Source organism: Canis lupus, chromosome 10 (assembly GCF_003254725.2).
Source record: "Canis lupus dingo isolate Sandy chromosome 10, ASM325472v2, whole genome shotgun sequence".
Lineage (NCBI taxonomy): Eukaryota > Metazoa > Chordata > Mammalia > Carnivora > Canidae > Canis > Canis lupus.
The window spans coordinates 29,826,013-29,834,063 of record NC_064252.1 but is presented as its reverse complement, the minus strand read 5'-3'; positions in this window follow the sequence as shown (position 1 = coordinate 29,834,063).

Sequence of the window (8,051 nt, the reverse complement as noted above, 5' to 3'; positions counted from 1 at the left end):
CTGACCCTATCTCCTTCTAAGCCACTAGAAGACTCCAAAGGACATAGTAGCCACTGGGCAGCTATGAGGTGACAAGCATGAAGGTGTGTGTCTCTCTAGTATGGGAAGAGGAGCACTTATTCTATTTGATAATGTTTTATTTGTCTAAGTCACGCTAGGGGGTTTTCTATCATTTGCAGCCAAAAGCAATCCTGGTATATATAAGAATTTGCTAGCCATCCTAAGTAGCCTTCCTAGGTAGCCTTGCTCTGGACAGATCTTTGCTGGTTTCCTTGTCTCCTCATCTTCTCCTTAGGCCAACCTTCTAGGAATTTCCAACTGGAGTCATTGAGATACTCCCCTGTCTTACACACACACACACACACACACACACACACACACACACAAGAGATTTAGGCTTTCCTTCTAAACCATGATCCTGTCCTCAGGACCAAGATATTTCCTTTTGCCTTCTGACGAGGGCACAAGGAATAATTTCCTTATCAGGGTGAGACCAAGGTAGAAGTGATTTATAATGATGTGGCCTCAATTTTGTGGTTTTATCTAATGCTGTTTCAGGTCCCCGGCTTCCCGGCTGCTCCGTCTGCCATGTTGAAAACACCACAAGTCCTGAATATCAGGCTTTGAAGGGGCCTTCCGGGAATCATGCTGTGGCAAGAGCAAATCTCAATATGTTTATCCTTATGCTTTTTCTTTTCTGCATTGCCTTGAGGATAATTAGGATTATGATGGCCTTTTTACTGTTATCTCTTTTACTTCCTCAATGAGCTCTTTAGCACCAAAGAGACAGACCCAAGGGAAGCTGGACATGGAGCTTATGCTGTAACAATAGACAGAGGACAGAGAGAAACAGAAAGAACAGAGAGGACCAGACCACCTTGTCACCAGGGAGACCAGAGGAGGGTTCCCTGGTGTCAGGAAAAATTTACAAAGACATGGAAATGAACAAAATCAAGTACCTGGTGTCCTTTTAGAGGAGGTCTGGGTATTATCTAGTAGACCTAGAGGGATTGTCTGCTCCTACCAGGATGAACACCTTTGACAGATTTCAATCAACTAGGCTATTTTATAGTTCTGTCAAGGTAAAAATTGTAGAAAACTCATAGTAATGCAAATGACTCTTGTCCATAGCAATGAAAATGAATTTTATCAGTAGAGATATAATTGATTTCTACCTGGTAGGGAAATAATAATTCTAGCCCAATAGCATTATTGCCCAATAGCAGTGGTGCTCAGTGTCATTTGGGTACATCCTGGGGATTGCTCAAGATGCTTTCAGGGAGTCTGTTAGGTCAAAACTATTTTCATAATAGCAAGGCATCATTTGCCTATTTTTCCTCTCATTTTCTCACAAGCATATAGCCGAGTTTCTTGCTATGATGTTACGATCATTGTTCTGATGGCTAATAGAATGTGTGCTTGTATACTTTTGTGTTTTAAATTTTTCTCAGTTTTAATTCCTAATATGGCAAATATTGCTAATATAACCCACATAAACAAATCTTTTTGAGGTCCTCAATAATTTTGAAGAGTGTAAAGGGGTCCTGAGGGACACTTGGCTGGTTCAGTCCATGGAGTGTGTGAGTTGGAGTTGTGAGTTCAAGCCCCATGTGTAGTGTGGAGTTTACTTAAAATAAAATTTTTTAAAAAGAGTATAAAGGGGTCCTGAGACCAAAACGTTGGGTAATTGTTGCCCTATAGAATATTAACAATTTTCTGTCATAGCATATTCATTTCCACATCCTTGATTAGAATGTGTGTGTATGTGCATGTGTTTGTACTGATTTTAATATCTTATTAGTCCCTTCATTAATTAATGAGTTAAATAAATTATTCACTTTATATCTGTACAAGGATCATATCTTTAACTTTTAAAAATTACGCTTTAACACTGGGCTTGAAGCAGAAGAGGGGGAGGTGAGGTGACTGGAGGAGAAGTTTGAGGGTCCCTGGCCAAATTGAGGACACCAGGCAGCTCTGAGATGGCTACCATACTCTCCCTGAGTCAAGCAGCCCAGAGCCATGTGGGAGCCAAGTCAACACCCCAGACTATCCCTCATTGCTCACGCCACAGCTGCACATGAACCAGGCACAGTGGTCCCATGTCACCCATGGACTGTCCTACAGCAGGACTCCAGCCCATGCTCTAAGACTGGCACAGCCCATCCAGAGTTTCCTGCGTGGAAATCCCTCTTTGCAATGGCCCTGTGTTTTTCTGAGTCCCTCCAAAACAAAGGTTGAGGTTCTAGACACCCAGAAGCCTGATGGTGATGTGAGGAGAAAATTCTACTCTTGGATCCTACTCCTTCTCCTGGTACTAGGCTAGGATTGAGCAATGTCGCACCATCTATCTCCATGGCCAAACCTTCAGAAAAGCCAGGGCATGCCCAAGGTGACACCGGTTGTCAGGGGAGATAGGAAAGGAAGGTGGGGACCCCACTTCCCAGCCCAGCACTCTTGCTACTGCTCCTCCACTGCCTCGTTATGTTGACAAATCTACTCCTTCCTGTGCTCCACTCCCCTGGGAATAAATACATTTATAAAGGTCTTCAGTGCTCCCAAGAGGAAAATAGGTATGGATTTTGTCCCAGACTGGCCTCTTGTCCTCACAGAGTTTCAGTGTCTTCCTCATCAGATTGTGGAAATGATGAGAGGAATAAACAACCCAAACAATGAGGGGCTCATAGAGGAAGCCAAATGAAACTTTGGTGACCCAAAATGCATTCCTATTTCAAACAGTCCCTGCTTATTGCTCTCCAACCTGAATGGAATCTGGGTGCTGGCCAGTAGCTGAGCAAGGTAATATGGGAGTGAGGAAGAGAAAAAGGGGTCCCTGCGAGTCAGTTGGAGGCAATGGTCCAGGAGGTTAAGGTCATCTCCTAAAGCCCACCAGGGCACGTGTACATGATATCCTCTAGCATAGCAGGTACGATGTTACAAATATGTGAGCACTCCCATGATCCCCTCCATCTGGATGTTAACAGGGGAGGATTCTTGCCTGCAACCCCAGCCTACCCCATTCCTTCACTGGGTAGATTTAGGGTAAGGTGCAAAGCAGAGAGAATCCTAACAAAATCTGAGAAGCTAAAATAATCTATGTCGGGGTTGCCAACCCCTGAGCCAAATACAGCTCTCTGCCTGTTTTTTATACAGTCCATGAACTAAGAATGGTCTTTAAATTTTGAAATGATTGAAATGAAATCAAAAAGAGAATGCTATCTCATGACCCATGAAAATTATGTGAATTCAAATTTCAACATCCGTAAATAAATTTGCATTGGCCAACAGCCACACTCACGAATATGCTTACTGTCCAGGGCTGCTTTGGGGCCACAGTGACAGAACGGAGCAGTTGTGACCAAGGATACATGATGAGAAAGCCTAAGGAGTTTCATCCATAGTCCTTCACAGAAGTTTGCCAATCCTGATCTACATAATACCCCAAGGAAGAGGAAATAATGAACTGGGGCAGATCAAGAGTCAGGAAGAGCATAGGGGAGAGGGGGAGGCAAAGATATTTGGGGGTGAGGGGAGACTGCCACCCTCTTGATAAAGACACAGAAGGCGTTTGAAAGGACATTCAGAATAGTTTTGTGTTTTAAGAATATTCTTCATCAAAAGTCAGTAACAGGGCAGTCCTGGTGGCTCAGCGGTTTAGCGCCGCCTTCAGCCCAGGGCGTGATCCTGGAGACTGGGGATCGAGTCCCACATCAGGCTCCCTGCATGGAGCCTGCTTCTCCCTCTGCCTGTGTCTCTGCCTCTCTCTCTCTCTCTCTCTCTCTCTCTCTGTGTCTCTCATGAATAAATAAATAAAATCTTCAAAAGTCAGTAACATTTTTTGTTATGGATACAAATACACACAGTAAAAATATAAAAACATATATGAGAATAATATCCACTAAGTTCAAGATAGTGATTCCCTCTGGGAAAGAAAGGGGAAGATATGAGGAAAAGAGCAGGTGAAGCTCTACCTATAATGTATGACTCATTAAAATTTTTAAATTTGGGACGCCTGGGTGGCTCAGTGGTTGGGCATCTGCCTTCAGCTCAGGTTATGATCCTGGGGTCCTGGGATTGAGTCCTGCATTGGGCTCCCCACAGGGAGCCTGCTTCTCCTTCTGCCTGTGTTTCTGCCTCTCTCTGTGTGTCTCTCATAACTATATAAATAAAATCTTTAAAAGAAACTTTTTTAATTTAAATACCTGAAGGAAATAAACTGATAAGCAATAAAAGATGGAAAGATCATTTTGTAATAGAGATGAAACCGTTAGAATTGATTTTTTTAAAATTGTGCCTGGCATGAGGTACAAAAAGTATGAAAGGCCAAGCAAGAGATTCTTGGTCATAAGCTCTTTGAACACCAGTATTTTTATTGTTTTATTTGGTTTGGGATTTTGTTTGTTGTTGTGTTGGGTTTGGTTACTATAACAAGGACTACTATTTTGCCCTGAATCTAAGATATGCATTTTTTTCACATTTTGGTAACTCTAAAATAAGCCTGCCTTATACGATTGATTGTAAAACATAGTTAAGTTGGCATTTTTTTCTTTCTTGGTGCTACAGAAAACAGTTCATCTTATAATTTATAATCAACAGGATCTTAGATCCTCTTTCAAAGGGACAAATAAAGTGGATTCTCATCTTTGGCACTCCATTGAGAGACCAAGGGAGAAATAGAGTAATTAATTTCCTCTGGGTTCTGTTAAAAAATATAAACTGAGGCATATGAAAAAATTTAAGAGTTTATTTGAGCAACGATCAATTCAAAGGGAGTAGCACCAAACCGGAAGTGGTTAGAAGGGCTTCACCAACAGGAGCTTGGGGAGATACTTTTATATAGAAGAGACGAAAGCAAAACAAAGAAACTATTGATTGGCTATAGCTTAAAGCCTAGTTGGCTGTTTGTGATTGATTGTCCTTAGGTTTCAATTTTATAACCTTGAGGCATTTATAGGCTAGGATTTGGGGTTTGCTTATGTAGGTTGCCAGGGCCTTGGAGCCACCCCAGTCTAATGGCCTCCTTGTTTAATTAATTCAACAATTGACTGAAGATGTCCCTGAGTGAGATACTGCATTGAGCCGGGGCCCCGTGCAGCCCCAGGATCTGTGTTTAATTACCTGAAGGGAAGGGAGCAGGACAGCCTGGGTCACATGCATTGTTTATGATCATCTCTTCTTAGAAAAAGGAGAGAGTAAAAACCATATTGAGTCTTTTTGATGTGATGAATCAGAGAAAACTTTGTGCTGGTCAGCAAAACCTGACCTGGAAAAAAGATTGTCCTAATTCCTAAGTGTTATTAAACTTCATCTCCCAAAGTAAAATAAAATACAGAGCCCAGAGCAATTAAGCCCTCTTTCCCGTGCTTTTGTCATAGAAGCAAGGGGTTCTACAAGAAGTAAGTAATCTCGTGGGAGACAGAGCAGAGAGCACGCCATGCTCTGTGAAGTAGAGGTGGGGGCACAGGAGATGCTTGTGACTGATTGGAGCTCCTGGCCAGAGCCCAGGACTACAGGTCAGAGTGCAAAATCCACCCTGTTGAGATGAACCCTGAGACTCAGCCCAGCTCTTCCCATCATCCTTCCCACCATGCAAGACAACACAACATTGAGGAGGCAGGCAGCCCCTGGAGCCAGATAAGGAGAGCTCCTTCCCTCTATTTATGTGGTGAGTTCCAGAATGTTGACTTCTGCAGACTCCTGTGGGTAATTTAGGTATTCTCTCATTCAACAGACATTTCATTCAACATTTTTGGAGCAGGTGCTGGGCACTGTCCTGGGTACCTGACATAGAGGTCTCTCTTAAAGCTTTTGCATTCCCTGAACTTAAACTTTGTATAAATTATCTCCCTTAATTCTCTCAATAATCCTATGGTGTAGGTACTGTTTTTGTCATACCTATGTTTCAGATGATGAAACTGAAGCTCAGAGAGGTTAAGTGACTTGCCCAAGGTCACACAGTTAGTAAGTAACAGAGCTGGGATTTGAGACCACAGCGTTAAGGCTCAGAGTGTGTGCAATCAACCGTTATGCAATAGCACTCCTATAGGTAGAACTGAAAATTGAATACTATTTCTGAAAATTGCTCTGCTTTCTTAGAAGTCATTCTGAAATGGGATAAAAGACTGGGTTTCAGAAATCAGACAGAAAGTAGCATTCCCTGCTGCTGGCCTATATCTCCATGATGTTGGGAACCATGTCTGGCTTGGCACTATTGGGTCCCCTGGGACCAAGCCTAGTACATAGAAGTACTCACTAAAGGCTGTTTCCATGACACAACTGGTGTGTGGGCCCCACTTATGCTGTGGGTCTAGCCGCCTGTTGTTATCAGAAACCTCCCTTAATATCTTCCAACAATTCTTTTTGTTTGTGCTTGAACCAGCTGCTTGGGGGTTTGAATGCATCCCCTCAAAATTCTTTTTTTTTTTTTTTAATCACCAAAGACACAGAGAGAGAGAGAGAGAGAGAGAGAGAGAGGCAGAAACACAGGCAGAGGGAGAAGCAGGTTCCATGCAGGGATCCTGACATGGGACTCGATCTCAGGACTCCAGGATCACGCCCTGGGCCGAAGGCAGGTACTAAACCGCTGAGCCACCCGGGGTTGCCCTCCCCTCAAAATTCTTATGTTGAAGTCCTAACCCCCAGGACTTCAGAATGTGACTATTTGAAGATGGGGTTTTTTAAGAGGGGATTAAGTCAAAATGAAGTCATTAGAGTACGCTGGGCCCTAATCTGGTATAATTGGTTTGGTATCCTTATGAGAAGAGGAAATCTGAGACAAACACACATAGAGGGACACGGGGAGGACAGACATCTACAAGCCAAAGAGAGGCCTCCGAAGAAACCCAACCTGCTGACACCTTGATCCTGGACTTCTAGCCTCCAAAACCATGAGACAATAAGTTTCTGTTGCTCAAGCTCCCCCAGTCCATGGTACTTTATCATGGCAGCCCTAGCAAACTAACATAATACCCATGATCAGTTTCCATTACTTGCCATCTGTGAATGGTGCAATTCATGACTTCCTAGTCTATAACGAGGGCAAGCGTGCTATGGTGCTGAGCTACGCACTGTGGAAGATAAAACCTGGGGCCTTAGGGCCAGGATACCTAGGCTCAGATGCCAGCCCTGCCACCTCCATGTGCAGGACCCTGGGTGAGATGCTTCAGCTCTCCATGAGCCTCAGTTTCTTCACTGGTAAAAACAGCTAATACTCGCCCTTCCCTCTTAAGGCTGGTGTGACTATAATTGATATATGGGGAACACTTGGAACAGTGCTTGGCACAAAAGGAGTGCTACATGGGTGCCACTTATTATTTCTATGGTTCCCTTGGTGGAAAAACAAATGCTGTGAGAGAACCAGAAAAGTCCTGTGTTAGAGATGGACTTGGAGCTGGCCTCTAACCCACCTTCCATGAGGATGTTCTTTCCCTCCTAGGGTTCTGGCCGAGTGACATTTTTCTCCCTCTGCATGCCCAATAATGCAGGGGGGCCTCTAGTTCATACATATCTATGATAAAGAGTCTACATCTACATGAAGGCAGAACTGGACGTGTACCCTGGCTGCCCGCCATATTTCAAGCCACAGAACCATGTAAAGGGGCTAGAAGAACCCCACTCTTTACCCTCCCCACCCAACCTCACAGTGAAGCAGGCTTTAAAAAACGACCATTTGGTCTGATCCACCCATTTTACACAGGAGGGAAATGAGGCTCTGAGAGGACACGTACAGCAGCTTGTGGCAGGGCTGCCACAGGAGGGTGGCATCTGTTCTTGACTCTGAGGATAAAAGAACCATCAAAAGACATTAATGGCCTCTGAGAGCCAGGGAGGGAAATGATGAAGGGTGAGAAGAGCAAATGGAACTTCTCGGTACCCAGAGCAGCCCTGGGACATCAGTCCTTGGAAGGAACAGAACAAGCATGGGGAGACTTGGAAGCTGGGTTGCAGGGCTCCCCAGCCTGCATTTTCATCCTCTTCTGTAGACAGCCCCACTCTGGGGCTGCTGGCTCAGTGAGGTGCTCCCCACAGCTTCTCACCCTCCCTGGCCTTTC